Genomic DNA, 17,582 nt, shown 5'->3' on the forward strand with positions numbered 1-17,582 from the left:
TTTATTCTGCAATAATAAAAATGCTGTGTTTCATCCCAGAACAGGCTGCATGCCAAAATAAATAGCACCTTGGATTTCCTTGTAAAGAAAGCTTGGCTCAAAGCACAACCTCATTGCCACGAGAATTCTTCAAGAATTCAACCTTACAAAGTCAAATACTTGACAAGGTGGTACAGCAAACGGCAATCCTGTCGATCCCTGCACTGTTACTTGCAAACACAAAGCACCCTTTCCAAAAGAAAAAGAAAATTACCCAAACTGAGTGCTGATCCCTGCTCAAATGATGAAAACTTCCCTGTTTTCTGGTTCCCGGACCCCAAGCCTCCAAGTATAAGAAGCAGGGAACATCTGACAGCCGCTGCTAACATCCAGAGGACTGAAGCCCAGACACCAGGGGAGGTGAGATTCACTCCCTAAAAAGATCTGCCAGCCGAGTTCTCCAGTGGACTCACTTCCCGCTGACCCGGTAAACAGACATAACTCATGCTCAATAAATGACACATTAACACAATCTCATTAACTCCATCCCCACGTTTTTCTGTTAAGTGTCTGTCATTTTCGTCTGCATTGCAGCAGCAGAATCTGGAGCTTCATGAAGAATAGAAAACTGTGGGAAGGAAAGCTGTGATCACATTACCTTCCGTTCACATCCTCCCCCTGCCGGAGCGTGGAGCCAGGAGGACAGGTCTCCCTCCCAGAAAGGAAGGTTTGGGCAGCTGGATGGAGCTGCCAGCCAGTGAGGTTCAGCACAGCAGTGTCTGCTTCCCAGCTGTTAAAGGACTTGGTCAGGTGATCTGTGACCTTGCTGGAAAAGCAAATACTGACTTCCTTTCTGCTCCCGGGAATAGGTGAGTGGGGTCAGAAAGGAATTTGCAGCTCAATAAGCAAATACTGGGTGTTGCAGAAAGAGGAAGAAGGCTCGAATTCTTCAACTGGAAAGTTAGTTCCCAGAGCTGCTATCACTTTGGAGGGTCACACCTAAAGACACCCAAACAGTGCACACCCCCTTTAAATCGGGGTGCTCATCTGGGGCAGTCTTAATTCATCAGGCTGTTCCTCCTTCCTCCCTGCAGCTGAAGAGGCTCATTAATGAACTTGTTCCTAATGAGGAGGCAGCCTCCTTAGGAGTTGAAATCCTTCAGCGGTGCATCGCCTTCTTCCCGGCTCTGCTTTGTGAAACTTCCTCTTCCCGCCTCCCCTACGGGGATCCCATAGCCATAAAAAGGTTCCATGAGACATCTCCCAGGCTGCCCACTGCCCTGATCATTAAATGAGACAGAAACAATGACCAGTGGATTCCCGCAGCCAGACTGGCAGCTCATGCTTCCTGCTGCTCTGCCACTCTGCTGCCCTGAGCACCAAAGTGCACCGACGCGCACCAAATTCTGGGAGGAAGAGAAAAGCAAGAAAGTACCTGCTGTAAGGACCAGCAAATACACTGTTCAGTGGCTCCAGCTCCGGGCAGGGTTTCTAACTGCAGCACAGACCAGTGACTTCAGCGGGCGGGCGAAGGAGCCAGGGGAGGCAGGGCGCGAGGAGGAAGGTCTTTACAGTGTCCCAGGCAGGCGCAGTGCCGAGGCTTCGGCAGCCACTACCGCAGTTCTTCAAGGCAGAAGCAGGTGCTGAGGTGTGGGGCGGAGGCTCCCAACTCCCCAGACCCAGCACTGCTACTGGAGCTGAGGGAGATACAGAGGATGGGGGCAGTCAAAGAGGACCACGAAAGTGCCTGGGCTCCTTTGTGCAGGCTCAGCACAAGCATTATAGGGACACTGTCCCCTTGACCTCCTAGGGCTCTAGCCAAGACAGGCTGTCCTAGGAAATGAAGTCTCATCTGTAAGACATGTCAGAGCAGCTTTGACCTTCTCAGACACTGAAGTCGGGATGTGTTTTCAGAGGCCGGGGTTCTGGGCAGGTTCCTGCCTAACCCACAATGAAACGAGTCCCCCTGAAATGCTGCCTGCATGAAGCCCAGTAAACTTAAAAAACACTTCACATCTCTGTCCCATTTATCCTCATACCAGCACTAAAGTTGGCCAGACCAGGGACTAAAATTCCCATGGTACAATGAAGAAAATGAGAGATGGAATGTTTAAGTGATTTCCCTGGGGTCATGCAGGAGCCAACTGGATTAAAATGAAAATTCCTGGAGTAGACTTCTATGTTCTTCCCACTACACCAAACCAAACTCCTTATTTTCCCTGCAAGATTCTAGAGCATCTTGCCCAGGATATGGCTTTCCTAACAGGACCCCAGGGAGGGTGAGGGGCTCACTAAAGGGCACATGATGTTGCACAGACAAGGCTGAAAGACACCAACATTCCTTTACTGTTAAAAGTATTTTTCACTGAGTTCACAGACCAAACCATCAGAATAAAAAATAATCAGAACTATACCTTGAACTCTGAGGTTATATAAAAAAAAAAAAAAAAAAAAACTTCAAAGCACATTTGCCTCTCTGATACATTTAAAGTGACCATTGGCCATCCCCTCCAAACTGGCTGGAGAACAGCTAGAGAGGCATGTTACATTTCACTAGGAAACTGAGCGGAAAAAGTCCCCCTCTCCCCGTTTTACCAGGTCCAATGACTTCCCAGGAAACCCTGGTGGCACAGTGGTTAAGTGCTACAGCTGCTAACCAAAAGATTGGCAGTTTGAATCCACCAGGTGCTCCCCGGAAACTCTATGGGGCAGCTCTTCTCTGTCCTATAGGGATGCTATGAGTTGGAATCGACTCAATGGCAACAGGTTTTTTTTTTTTTTTTTTTTATGCCTTCCCAGGAGTCCCTGGGTGGTGCAAATGGTTGACACGCTTAGTTGCTAACCAAAACTTGGAGGTTCAAGTCCAACCAGAGGTGCCTCAGAAGAGAGCTGACAATTTCCTTCTGACGAGTCAGCCACTGAAATCCCTATGGAGCACAATTCTACCCAGACACACATGGAGTTGCCATAGTCAGAGTCGACTCGGGCAGTTGGTCTGTTTGTTTGTTTTTATGCCTTTCCAACCACCCACCCTTCCCCTCTGGTCTAAATGACTAAGAAGCATTCTCTTTCCCTCTCTCAGCATAAATTCTTCCTTATCCAAGACAAAGAGATGAGAGGTCGTTAGTTCCACAGCTGTGCCTTTCCTGCAAGACCCCAACATTTTGCTGAGGACACTGTTCCCCTTTCTCTGCCTGGCCAATTCCTGCCTGACCTCCAGGCCTCCCCTCAAGCTTCCTGTCCAAGTGAAGCGGCCCCCTTCCTGCTTCCACTGCTCCTGTCTGCGCTCTTCTGCAGCGTGTGTCCCCTGTATTCTAATTGGTGCCTGTCTGTCTGTCTCTCCTACCAGCATCAAGGCTAACCAAACCGACTGCCATTGATTCCAACTCATAGCGACCCCATGTGTTACACAGTAGAACTGCTCCATAGGGTTTTCTTGATTGTAATCTTTATGAGAGCAGATCACCAGGCCTTTGTTCTGTGGCACTGCTGTGAGTTCGAATTGCCAACCTTTAGGTTAGTAGTCACATGCAAACAGTTTGTGTCACCCAGGGACCTAACATCGAGGTGAGGCTCTCAATAAAATTTGTAAGACTGAATTTATCCACAATACCTATGGCTCAAACACAGGTAGCCTCTCCAAACACCCTCTTAAATGCACAGGGAGCACCTCTGCTCTTCTGACAGGCTCCTCTCATCAAATTAAAAAAGATACCAGAACAAAGGCAGGAAATCCAGCCCCAGCAGTGCCACTGAGCAGCTTGGCTCTTATGCCACACAGAATCAAGAGTTTCTCTGACGTCTTCAGACCTCCTTCTGGGAAGAAGTAGCATTTTCAATTCTCTGGCCTCCACATGAGATGCTGGGACAGACACTAAGCCTATGTTTTTAAGAGCAGATGAAATTGTTCGGCTCTCCATCTTTACAACTTACCCAGGACACCCATATGTTAGGACACCCACATGTTATTACCTCATGTGCACCCCATGGTCAAGCAAGGGGGTGCATAGAACAGGGACTATTACCCTCCATTTCCCAGTTGGGGAAATAAAGCTTGCTCCCAAGATCCCAAAGCTAAAAAAAGGCAGAGACTAGACCCAAACCCAGGTTTTCTGTCTCCCAGAAGAATACTCCTCCTGCTAAACCACACAGTCTAAACTGGGTAAGCAGGTGAATGCAGGAGACACACAAACACCAGGATACGTGCTTCAGTGGTAGTGCTGCCCAGGAGGCAGTGATCCCCCTTGAGGGAAGATCTTCATGGGAAGCTCCAGTGACTTTCTCTAGGGGAATCTGTGCTTCTTTCTGGGGGTCTCCTCTTCTGTCTCTGGCCCTTGCCATGTCTGGGACACCAGCTTGCCCCCACCCACGTGTCTCACTCAGACATGTTTGAAGGCTAATATTCGACTTCATGCTACCACCAAGCCACCAGGAGAATACCCTAGACCAAACACATTTATCCACAAGAACTTCTTTAACAGAAGCATTTGGCTGAAGGGGAGCTTAACTCCGTATGCAATCCAGAAACCCTCAACTTCTATGGCTCAAGTTTCTTCTGCCCTGTGATAGAAAAAAGGCTAACCACCCAAATCAGGCAAGATGGGGGCTAGGCAAGAAGGGAAAAGAGATTGAACTATCTGAAGAATGTACCCTTTATCTAAGCGGTCCCTTAGGCTTTTGCACTTTACTCAGGAAGGTCAGCAATTTGGCAGTCTGTACAATTACACAGTGCTGAGGAGGGGCTCGCTTGTTAGGCACACAGCGTGACCCAAACAGATCCTGTCGGGGTACACTGGCTGTGGCTCCAGTCATTCTGACGGAATTCACCTTAAATCAACAGAGAAAGAAATCATACGTGTGAGACCTGGGGGTATAGCAATTCGGAAGGAAAATCAGCTATTCTAAAGATTGACTCTGTAAAGCAGACGAAATTTTCTGAGGGAGGAAACAAGACCAATTGCAGGGAGAGAGGAGCTGTACTAACCAGTGAAAAATGCTCCCTGGAGAAAAAGAAAGGCGTCAGGGTTGTAGGGGAAAGACCTCTACTTCACATCTCTCCCTTCATTTAGACCCTTCCAGAACTCTTTGTCCCTGACTTCAGTGTATTGTAAAGGCAAGATTCCAATAAACTAATGAGGATGGGGAGTGAAGAGCAATTCATTAGAGAAGAAGTACAAATGGCAAATATTTGAAAAATGTTTCACCTCACTATTTTAGTCAGCTAGTGCTGCTGTAACAGAAATACCACAAATGGATGGCTTTAAAAAACAGAAGTTTATTCTCTCAGAGTTTAGGAGGCTAGAAGTATGAATTCAGGGTGCCAGCTCCAGGAGAAGCCTTTCTCTCTCTGTCGGTTCTGGGGGCAGGTCGTCGTCACCAGTCTTCCCTTGCTCTAGGAGCTTTTTAGCGCAAGGATCTCAGGTCCAAAGTACGTGTACTTCTGACTCTTGTTGCTTGGTGGTAATAAGGTCCCCTGTCTCTCCGCTTGCTTCTTTCTTTTATATCTCAAAAGAGATCGACTCCAGAGACAACTTAATCTTGTAGATTGAGTCCTGCATCATTAACCTAACTGCCTCTAATCCTGCTTCATTTTAGAGGTAGGATTTACAACACATAGGAAAATCACATCAGATGACAAAATGGTGAACAATCACACAATACGGAGAACCGTGGCCTAGCCAAGTTGACACTCATTTTAGGGGGACACAATTCAACCCATAACACTCACTAATTAATAATCAAAGAGATGTAAGATAAACACTGGAACATACTCTTTATTTGCCCTATAATGTCTAAATACTCTAGGTCCACTGTAAACACTACCTAATTTAATTCCCACAACAATCCTACAGTGCACCTTACCCAAGCAATGGTCTTTTCAATTACCTCACACACATATGAAAGCTGGATAATGAAAAAGGAAGACAGAGGAAGAATTAAAGCATTCGCATTGTGGTTTGAGTTAGAAAACCAAAAGAGTATTGAATACACTGAACTGACAGAAGGATGAACAAATCAGTCTTATAAGAGATACAACCAGAATGCTCCTTAGAAGCTAGGATGGCGAGACTTTGTCTTGCTTACTTTGGACATGTCATCAGGAAAAAACAATTGCTAGAAAAGGACATCATATTTGGTGAAGTAGAGGGTCAAGAAAAATTAGGGAAACCCTCAGTGAGAGGAACTGACACAATAGTCACAACAATGAACTCAAACGTACCAACGATCACGAAGGAATGAGCAGCCTTTCTTCTGTTCTAGGGAAGGTCACCATGAGTGGGAGTCAACTCAACGGCAACTAACAACAGCAACAACCTGCCAAAGTAGGTATAAAGTAGCATTTTCATTTCTATAATCCAAGGATAAGGCTGAGGTTCAGAGCAGTCACCCAGGAACTGAGACTATCAATTCCAAGACTCGAGTCCATGTTCTTCTGATGCTAATGTGCTGCTCTTAACCATTATACAATAAAAACCCAAAGACCAAACCCATTGCCGTCGAATAGATTCTGACTCATAGCGGCCCTACAGAACAGAATAGAACTGCCCTATAGAGTTTCCAAGGAGCGCCTGGTGGATTCGAATTGCCAACCTTTTAGTTAGCAGCCATAGTGGTTAACCACTACCAGGGTTTCCTACAGACTGTTTTATCAAAGTTAGAAAAAAAATTTTTTTTTAAAGAAGGATTCTCATTGCTGATAAGGATGTGATGAGGAAAGCACACTATCCACCCTAGGAGGCTGCAGCCGAGTTGGAGCAGTTGTAGCCAACAGAGGAACTTCAGACTGGGGCAATTTCTCCCAGCACGTGACGGATATCTCCTGACACACTGTGAGTTCCGTGGCTTGATTTAGTTTGCACATGTGCAGAGGGAATCCAAAAATCAAATAAAACAAAGTAAAATGATAAAAGCTAAGAAGATGGATGTCCTAGCCATCTAGTGCTGCTATAACAGAAATACTGCAAGTGGATGGCTTTAACAGAGAGAAGTTTACTCTCTAGAAGGCTAGAAGTTCGAATTCAGGGCGCCGGTTCCAGGGGAAGCCCTTCTCTCTCTGTCGGCTCTGGAGGAAGGTTCTTGTCATCAGTCTTCCCTTGTCTGGAGCATCTCAGCACAGGAACCTCAGGTCCAAAGGATGTGCTCTGCTCCTGGTGCTGCCTTCTTGGTGATATGAGGTCCCCAACTCTCTGCTTACTTCCCTTTCCTTTGATAAAAGGTGGTGAAGGCCACACCCTAGGGAAACTTCCTCTATATTGGATCAGGGATGTGACCTGGTAAGGGTGTTACAATCCCACCCTAATCCTCTTTAACATAAAACTACAACCATAAAATAGAGGACAACCACACAATACTGGGAATCATGGTCTAACCGAGCTAATACACAAATTTGGGGGGGGACATAACTCAACCCACGACAATGGAAAAGGTCACAACTACATGTGATTTTTTTTCTTGGTCCAAAAATCATCACTATAATTATGTATTCTTAGGAAACAAAATAATAAGTTACTTGAAACAAACAAAAAAAGAAGTGAGAATGCACCATAATTCTACCACCTCAGTTCAACTATTTTCATGTCCGCCTATTTCTTTATTGTCTTCGTCCAGACGAGTGGATATTTTTAATGTGCTTAATTTTTTAGAGAAGTTTTAGGTTTACAGAACAATTGTACAGAAAGTACAAAGAGCTCCCATATGCCCACCTCCCCCTGAATCCTATGTGGTACATTTGTTATAACGGATGAATCAGTAATATTGACACATCATTATTACCTGAAGTCCATAAATCACATTAGAGTTTACTCTTTGTGTTGTTCAGTTCTTTGGGTTTTAACAAACGTATAATGTTATGCATACACCACGACAGTGTCAAGCAAAATAATTTTACTGCCCTTAAAAATGCTCTGTGCTTTACTTATTCATCCTTCCCCTGAGCCCCTGGCAACCACGGATCTTTTTATTGTCTCTAATTTCTTGCTTTTTCCAGTGTCATATAGTTGGAATCATATGTAGGTTTCTCAGACTGGCTCTTCTTTCACTTGGCAATATACATTTAAGTTTCCTCCATGTCTTTCTGTAATTTAATATCTCATTTATTTTTTTTGTTGTTGTTGTTATCAGGTGCTATAGAGTCAGTTCCAACGCATGACAACCCTATGTACAACTGAACGAAATACTGTTTGGTCCTGCACCATCCTCACAATTGTTGTTATGCTTGAGCCCATTGTGGCAGCCACTGTGTCAATCCATCTCATTGAGGGTCTCCCTCTTTTTCACTGACGCTTTACTTTACCAAGCATGATGTCCTTCTCCAGGAACTGATCCTTCCTGACAATATGTCCAAAGTATGTGAGACGTAGTCCTGCCATCCTTGCTTCTAAGGAGCATTCTGATCGTACCTCTTCCAAAACAGATTTGTTTGTTCTTTTGGCAGTCCATGGTATATTCAATATTCTTCATGAACACCACAATTCAAAGGTGTAATTCTTCTTCAGTCTTCCTTATTCATCGACCAGCTTTCGAACACCTATGAGGTGTTTGAAAACACCATGGCTTGGATCAGGCACACCTTAGTCTTCAAGGTGTCATCTTTACTTTTTAACACTTTAAAGAGGTATTTTACAGCAGACTTGCCCAGTGCAATGTGTCTTTTGATTTCTCGACTGCTGCTCCATGGGTGTTGATTGTGGATCCAAGTAGAATGAAATCCTTGACAATTTCAATCTTTTCTCCATTTATCATAATGTTGCTTATTGGTCCAGTTGTGAGGATTGTTATTTTCTTTATGTGGAGGTGTAATCCACACTGACGGCTGTGGTCCACTGAATGGATGTACCACAGTTTGTTTAGCCATTCACCTACTGTAAGGACATCTTGGTTGCTTCCAACTTTTGGCAATTGTGAATAAAGTTGCTATTAATATTCAGGTGAAGGTGTTTGAGTAGACATGTTTTCAACTCATTTGCGTAAATACTAGGGGCATGATTGTTGGATCATATGGTAAGTCTATGCTGAGCTTTGTAAGAAAATGCCAAACTGTCTTCCAAAGTGGCTGTACCATTTTGCATTTCCAACAGCAATGAATTAGAGTTCCTGTTACTCCCCAACCTCATCAACATTTGGTATTGTCAGTATTTTGATTTTGGCCATTCTAGTAGATGTGTATTGGTATCTCATTTTAAGGTGGAATTCCCTAATGACAAATGATATCGAGCATCTTCTCATATGCTATTTGCACCTCTATATCTTCTTTGGTGAGGTTCCATTCAGATCTTTTGCCATTTTGTAATTAGGGGTTGTTTGTTCTTTTATCTTTGAGTTTTAAAAGTTCTTTGTATATTTTGAATACAAGTCTGTCTTAGTCATCTAGTTTTGCCATAACAGAAATACCACAACTGGATGGCTTTAACAAAGAGAAATTTATTTTCTCACAGCCTAGTAGGGTACAAGTCCAAATTCAGGGCGTTGGCTCCAGGAGAAGGCTTTCTCTCTGTGTCAGCTTTGGAGGAAGATTCCTTGTCCTCAAACTTCCTCTAGTTGAGGAGCTTCTCAAGTGCAGGGATCCCAGGTCCAAAGGATGCACTCTGCTTCCAGTGTTGCTCTCTTGGTGGTATGAGGTGTCCAACTCTCTGCTTGCTTCCCTTTCATCTCTTGGGAGATAAAAAGTGGTGCAGGCCACACACCCCAGGGAAACTCCCTTTACCTTGGATCAGGGTGGTGACCTGAGTAAGGGTAGTGTTACAATCCCACCCTAATCCTCTCAACATAAAACTAGAATCACAAAATGGAGGACAACCACACAATACTGGGAATCATGGCCTAACCAAAGTGATACACACATTTTGGGGGGAACATAATTCAATCCATGACAAAGTCCTTTATCAGATATGAGTTTTAAATCTCCACTTTAATAGGTGGTGAACACTGAAAGGCTTCAGAAGTTTCAGTTTTGTCTGGATATGTTTGGGATCACCTGATATACACAAAGAGATCAGTTGATCTATTTCTCAGCATGCTGGACAAGCTCGCGGCAAAAATCAGCTTTGGAATCAGACAGAGATGAGTCCAAATGCTGGCTTTGCTATATACTGAAATCCCGGGCAACTTAACAAACCTGTCTCATTTTACCTACTTGTCCTGACATCTCCCTTTGTCATCATCTAAGGCCTCTTGCTGGACTGAAAGCTCCTGGATGGCAGGAACCAGGCCCTTCTCATCTCAGTCCCTTGCAGTGCAAAGGGGTCTCTTAACAAGTCCCTAGAAATGGCCCTGCTACTATGCGTCTCTGTGGGGTAAAGAATTACCCAAAGTACTGTGGCCTTTGCCCTTGTTTCCTGAGAGGTAGCTTGGAATTTCTTCAGTAACAGAAGTATCTTTGTTATCTAAACAACACCTGAGGATTTATACAAATGAGTGGGGGGCTGGCCAGGCCACAAAGACCACTTGGTAGCCTGATATCAGCTGACCTCAGGGAGGGAGGGAGTATAATTAAATCAATCATGCATATATAATGAGGCCCTAATCATGACTATGCAATGAGGCCTCAATTGTGATTATGCAGTGAGGCCCAGATGAAGGATTTGGACACAGAAGCACATGAGAGGGCAGCACAGCCTTTGGGACATGGAAGCTCCACACTGGGAACTCTCCCAGACCTCATCCTACGTACCTCTTTCTTTGTTTCCTTTTTTCCTGTACCAAAACCGCACCAAACCTATTGTTGTCAAGTCGATTCTGACTCATAGTGACCACACAGAACACAGCAGAAATGCCCCCATAGGGTTTCTAAGGCTGCAAATCTTTACGGAAGCAAACTGCCACATCTTTCTCCCATTGAGTGGCTGGTGGGTTTGAACTACCAGTTAGCAGCTAAGCACTTAACCACTGTGCCACCAGGCTCCTTTTTTGCTATCACAAAGCTATAATTGTAAGTTTAGCATTTTCCGTGAGTTCTGTGAGTTGTTCCACTGAATTATCAAACCCAAAGAAGCAGTGGGAGTCAGCATGTCAGAAGTGAGGGATTCCTGAGCTTGCAGCCAGCATCCTAAAGGAGTAGAGGAAAACCCTGACTCTGATGCCAGCAGGTTAAAAGTGAAGGTGTCATGTGGGCTCCCAAGCATCTGCCCATCTGGCAGTCTGAGGGATGGTGTCCTTTTAACTTGTGAGCTCTGACCTGTCTCCAGGTGGCTGGGTAGGAGAAAGAAGTGCTGCATGGGTGACTGGTGTCAGAACTGAACACAGAAGTGGGGACTTGTTATATCCTCATAGTTAAGGAAAGAACAGTGGGATTCTGAGGTTTCCACATCATACAATTGGTACCAGATGTGGGGTTCTCTAGAACAAAAGGCCACAGTCTCAATTCTTTAAATCTAAAATTCTCCAAGTAATCCCTGGCCCACGGGTGGAGGGCAAGCATTTCACAAAGAGTCATAAATGGATCCCAAATACATGTATTTTCTTTAGTTCTTACAGGTAAATGACACAGTTAATGGAATTTCATTTTTACCAGGAACATATTCAGTGAGTTATTGAGGGTCAATAAACCTTGGCATTAATAAACAAAAATTAGTTCGCCGCAAGAGTCCACTAAGAACATCAACCCGCTGTTCTTTAAAGAGGGTGACCTCCATCCATCAACTACACAGCACTGCAGAATTCTGTGTAATACCCACACCAAGAGCTGGAAGCCCCACAATCCTCAGGAAGGGCACTTTGTTATTAGTGCAGAGGACATTTGTCGTGCTTCTTTTGGCTACTCAGCACCTTTATGAACATCCTTCCTATGCTTGGGTTATTTCCCTCCTTAGAAGTCCTGTTCTTCCCAAGGTTAAACGGGAATTCCCAGTGCCTGCCTCTATCACAGCTAGGGCCCAGTCACAGGACCCAGGTTCGGTAGGCAGATGCTCCCATGCAAGACTTCAAATTGGAAGAAAGTGCCGTGGAAAAGGAAGGGCTGCAGGCAATTGGAGGGCCAGTGATGATGCAGTGGTAGAATTCTCATCTTCCATGAGGGCGGCGCAGGTTCAAGTGCCAGACCACCCGCTGAACAGGTTTCACTGGAGCTTCCCAACTAAGATGGCCTAGGAAGAAAGGCCTGGTGATTACTTCTGAAAATCAGCCAGTGAATACCGTATGGATCACAATGGTCTGATTCACACCAATCACGGGGATGGTGCAGGACCACGCAACATTTAGTTCTATTGTGTGTGGGGTCTTCACGAGCCAGATGCTGACTCGGTGGCAACTAACAACAGCAGTAGCCGGCAAGTGATTCTGGTGAGGGTGGTGGAGTGGCATTCAGCTACTCAATATTCTTTAGTAAATTCCTTTTCTACGCAAGCTTGCTAGAATGGTTTCTGTTGTTTGCAACTACGAAGCTTGGCTGCTATACTGCAGCATCAGCATTGTCTTGGTTTTTAATTGCTTCTATCCTTCTATCAATGTATATTACTCATAGAGTTACCTTTAGGAGTTACTATTGCTTATTTTGTCCTTAGTATTTGTTGCATTCCTATATTGATTATTTTTCTCTTCGGTGGGCCACAAGGTTTTTTTGCTCCGCCAAACTGGGCCACAGTCAAAAGAGCCCGGCAGCCACAACCCGAAGTAAACATTTCCCAGGAATTCAGCCCCACCTCTTCCCTTCTGAGCCACTTCAGTGAAAGCAACTTAAGAGTAGGCAGAGACACGCCTTCCACAGCGGGGCGCCCCTGCACCAGCAGCTCCCACCCCAAACATCACTGTCCCTGGTCAGAATCCAGCAGAAGCCTTCACAGGCATCACCCTGGGTTCACACTATAGGTTGCAGGTGCAGACAGTTTAGGGCCTGCGTGGGCTGTGGCATCTGCCTTCTGGGTTGGGAGGGAGATTTTTCTTGGCTCAAATATGCACAGCCTGCACATTCAGGGAAGTCAGTTAAACCAAACTGAGCCTGATAAGTGATCCCCAGACACCTGGGTGGAGCCAGGGAGGTTTCCAGATTTTGCAGGCAAGTTAAAAGGCTTTTATTATTATTATTTCGCAATGTCCCGCCTGGCCCTCTAGCAAGTTCAGACTGAAGAGGAGCGTGGGTATGTTTGATGTGGGTCAAACAAGGATGGTGGACATTCAGCCCCAATAGTGTGCTGGCTAAAGGAAGGGCAAGAATCAGTCCAGAGGTAAAGCAGAGACAGGAAGTGAGAGAGGTAGATGCTGGTACAGGAAGGTCAATATGAACTTCAGAGCTCCTTTGAGGCGTAAATGATTAAGTGCTCAGCTACTAACCCTAACGTCGTCGGCAGTTCAAATCCACCCAGAGGAACTTCAGAAGAAAGGCTTGAAGATCTACTTCTGAAAGGTCACAGCCATTGAAAACCCTATGGAGCACAGTTCTACTCTGACACACGTGGGTCACCAAGAATCAAAATCAACTCAACGGCAACTGTTATTTTTTTTTGTTGGTGGGGGAGGGAGGTGGAGGTGAGGGAGAAGGGGTATATGAACTTTTGTCAGCTTTTCCTTCGAGGAAATGAGATTCATCAGTATACCACCTGGCAGTACTGATGAAAGTTATGCATACTGTTGTTGCTTGAGTTCTGTTTTGTTTTAATGTGGGTTAAGTTATTAAGAAAAAGCACTGCTGAAATTCTCATCTCATCTCATGTTTTTGTCACCCCGTCAGCAGCTCAAAGGCGTCACACAATGGTTGAGCATTCGGAAGGCAGCATAAAACAAAACAAAAGAAAAAAACCCAAACCCATTGCTGTTGAGTCGATTCCGACTCATAGCAACCCTCTAGGACACAGCAGAAATGCCCCATAGGGTTTCCAAGGCTGTAAATCTTTATGGAAGCAAACTGCCACATCTTTCTCCTGTGGAGCTGCTGGTGGGTTTGAACCATCAACCAACCTTCCTGTTAGTAGCTGAGCGCTTAGCTGCTGTGCCACCAGGGCTCCTATAACGTAGCATAGGCAGACTTTTATTAGGTAACTCTCCACATATCTCTTCTCCTAAACCAGATTATGGGGCTCTTTAAATTAAAGTCCCTCAGAACCGACTCAACAGCAATGGGGGTTTTCTGTCATTCTTCTAGGTATCCTTTATGGCACTTGCCTGGGACCTTGCAGGTGATGAGTGCTCAGTCAGTCCTGCTGATCACCCACTGCTGGGATCACAGAAACACAAACAAAAAGGACCACAGACATCCTTATTTGCAAAAGGGAAAATTGAGGCTCTATGACTTACCCATATCATACAGCAGAGCCAAGGTCAGATAGTGCTTTCTAGACCTCTATCCAGTGCTTTCCTTTACAGACCTCATGCTGATGGCACTGGTCTGTAGTGTGATATTGGAGGATATGGAAATCATGGCTTCTTTAAAAATAAGTGGCTGGTGTTTCCAGTTTAAATGCGAATAATGGGTTTTTTTTTTATTGTAGTAAAGAGTGCCAGAGAGCTGCTTATACTCCCACTGGTGACCTTTGTTTGCAGACTCTGGCTACAGAGGAAGTATGATGCACAGCAATAAAGATGGTTGCCAACATCAATTACGCACTGACTGTGTGCTAAGTTCTTTACCGTCCTCACTCAACGCCTGGGTAGTACTGGCACGATTCCTGTCACCGAGAAAAAGATGGTTGCCTCATGGCCCCGTCTAAGTTCAGCATTGTGTTCAAAGAAACGGCAGTTAAGTAGAAAAAAATTAATTGGAAGTAATCCAAACCTTCACTGCAGTCTCTAGAGAAAACACCAGAGAGGAAGTGCATTCTTAACACAAAGCAAAGTCTTAAAATTATTTTCTTTCCTATCTCTGTTATTCTCAGTATCTATTTCCAGCAAAGCAGCTGTTCCAGAAGCATCCATTCTGTTCCCCAGCATCCCTTATGCAAACTCTTCTGCTCGGTTCTTCACTCGCTCACCTCCCTCCTTTCTGCCGTCTACTTACATAACCTCTGTCAGTCTCTCTCTACCCTCTTTACCAGGAATCTCAGTATCAGCCCCTGGGGTGCAGTGGTTGAACAGTTTGGCTGCTAACCAAAAGGCTGGCAGTTTATATTTACCAACTGCTCCTTGGAAATCCTGTGGGGCAGCTCTACTGTGTCCTACAGGGTCCTGAAGGTTTGGTCTGGTTTGGTTTTCTCTGCATAACAATGGAGGGACAAGCTATGCCAAAAGCTATGCCCTCCAAGCTATGCCAAAAATTTTCTTAGAAGGAAATTCCTCAGAAGGCTCCACAGGCAAATAATTTTTGAAAACTTACAAATTAACAGTTTTATTCCCTGTCACACCCATTTTACAGATCAGAAAACTGAGGCTTAATAATAACAATAATAATGGTGAATATTTATATTGTTATAATAATAATTATTATCACTGTTAGCTAGACACTGTTTTATGTTATGTTAACTTATTTAATTTCACAGTGACCATATTAAGTAAAAAAAAAAAAAATCTTTTTCACAGATGACAGGTCCAGAAACTTACTCAGAGGCACAAAGCTAGTAAGTGGTAGGGCTGGAATTCAAATTGAGGTTTGTTGGTTCCAGAACCCAAGCTTAATCAGTGTTCTCTGCCTTTTGGGTTTATTTCTGTAACCACCTATGAAACAAGTTGCCAGTGAGTCTAAATAGAAAACGAAGGAACCAGATCCAAGAGTTTAGTAAAGGAATGTGTCTAACATTAAATTCCATCAGCCATGTTCACTAAGTATCAGAGGATTATTAAAGCATAAACAACATTTTTCGGGGATACAATAGGCCTACAAATAAGATAAATTTATTTGCCGAGAAATTGGCTAAAAAATGCAGCAGCTTTCTAATTAACATTAAAAAAAAAAAAACCCAGTGCCGTCGCTAATTAACATTATTTGATCAATAAAACACAATTACTTTTCAAATAATCTTTGAAAGTTCCAAGGAGTCTTGAGGTGATTGCTATTTAACCAGATAGCGGCAGTCAAGTTAAACAGATATCAATTCTACCAAAAGTACTCTTTGTAGACCTGGCACTCTGTCAGAATTTCCACTGGAAAGACATATTTTCAGGCCAGATGCAAGGGTTTTAGGTTACAAGTTAATTTTGTTTTTGTTTTTCACCAGAACAGGGCAGAGCGGGGCTGTGGTGACTGATGCTGGGGTGCAGGGTCCTGTTTCACGTAACTCAGGAGAAGGATGTACCTCCTGCCAGTAGCACAGTTTCCTAGAAGCAAAGAGAGGCTGCTACTAATAACTCAAGGCCAGCCCAGATTTCCCCTAATGGCTCCTGCAGATATAAACCATGACCCATCTTGGACCAAGACTTGAGGCAGAAGTCTACCTGGATTCTACTCACATCTGTAATACCTACTCTGAGGAATTATGTAATGAAAGCTATGAATACAAATGGAAACAAACAATGGATACTATATTAGCTCTCTGGGGTAGGAATCTGTCCTTTAACATGCCCTCCAAGAGATTTGTTATGGCACCTTGGAAGGCAGGACTGTCGATCTGCTTCCACAAGGTATCAGCCTTGAAAATCCTATGAAACACAGTTCTGCTTCCACAAGGTATCAGCCTTGAAAATCCTATGAAACACAGTTCCACTCTGAACACAGGAAGTCACAATGAATTGCTCCATGTCAACTAACAGCAACAGAACAGCACTTCTCAAACTCCGGCAAGGCCATGTAGAAAACCACTGGAACCGAAGAGTGGTTGCCCTCATTTCTGAGGGAAGGAAGAAACTAGCTTTTGAAGGTGAGAAGCAGAATTTCTTCCATGGCCAATGTTTTGGGGACAAAACATACTGAAATTTGGGAACACGTGTACACTTTCTGTAGAACAAAGGGATGGGCATCACAAAGCAGATACTTTGGTATTATAAAGTTGTTGCTGTTGGTAAATGCCAAAGAGTCGGTTCTGATTCATAGCAGCCCTATGTACAAGAGAACGAAACACTGCCTAGTCCTGCGCCATCCTCACAATTGTTGCTGGGTTTGAGCCCATTGTTGCAGCCACTGTGTCAGTCCTTCTCCTTGAACGTCTTCCTCTTTTTTGCTGATCCTCTACTTTACCAAGCATGATGTCCTTCTCCAGGAACTGGTCCCTCCTGATACCATGTACAAAGTATGTGAGACAAAGCCTCGTCACCTTCACTGCTAAGGGGTATTCTGGCTGTACTTTCTCCAAAACAGATTTGTTTGTTCTTGTGGCAGTCCATAGTATATTCAATATTCTTCGCTGACACCATAATTCAAATGCATCAATTCTTCTTTGGTCTTCCCTAATCATTTTCCAGCTTTCATACACATATGAAGTGATTGAAAACACCATGGCTTGGGTCAGGCACAGCTTAGTCTTCAAAGCGACATCTTTGCTTTTTAACACTTTAAAGAGTCTTTTGCATCAGATTTGCCCAATGCAATGTGTCCCTTGATTTCTTGACTGCTGCTTCCATGGCTGTTGATTGTGAAACCAAGTAAAATAAGATCCTTAACAACTTGAATCTTCTCTCTGTTTATTATGATGTTGCTTATTGGTCCAGTCGTAAGAATTTTTGTTTTCTTTGTGTTGAAGCGTAATCCATACTGAAGACTGTAGACTTTGATCTTCCTAAGTACTCCTAGTCCTTTTCACATTCAGCAA

At 44.2% G+C, this 17,582-nt stretch overlaps 1 protein-coding gene across 4 annotated transcripts in view; it reads right to left on the reverse strand.

Moving 5' to 3' along the window:
* KANK4 (KN motif and ankyrin repeat domains 4) overlaps positions 1-17,582 on the reverse strand; it is a 99,822-nt gene that overhangs the window by 53,095 nt on the left and 29,145 nt on the right. Inside the window, exon 1 of one of the 4 annotated variants that reach the window (XM_023549523.2) lies at positions 1,415-2,373. The exons of 2 other annotated variants lie outside the window; for them this stretch is intronic. The gene's annotated coding sequence lies outside the window, so the exon portion shown is untranslated. Of the gene's footprint in view, positions 1-637; positions 1,300-1,414; positions 2,374-17,582 lie in introns of those variants that run through there. One more of the 4 variants, XM_064282068.1, reaches the window with a different exon arrangement.

The sequence above is a fragment of the Loxodonta africana genome, chromosome 3 (assembly GCF_030014295.1).
Source record: "Loxodonta africana isolate mLoxAfr1 chromosome 3, mLoxAfr1.hap2, whole genome shotgun sequence".
In the NCBI taxonomy this organism is placed as follows: Eukaryota; Metazoa; Chordata; class Mammalia; order Proboscidea; family Elephantidae; genus Loxodonta; species Loxodonta africana.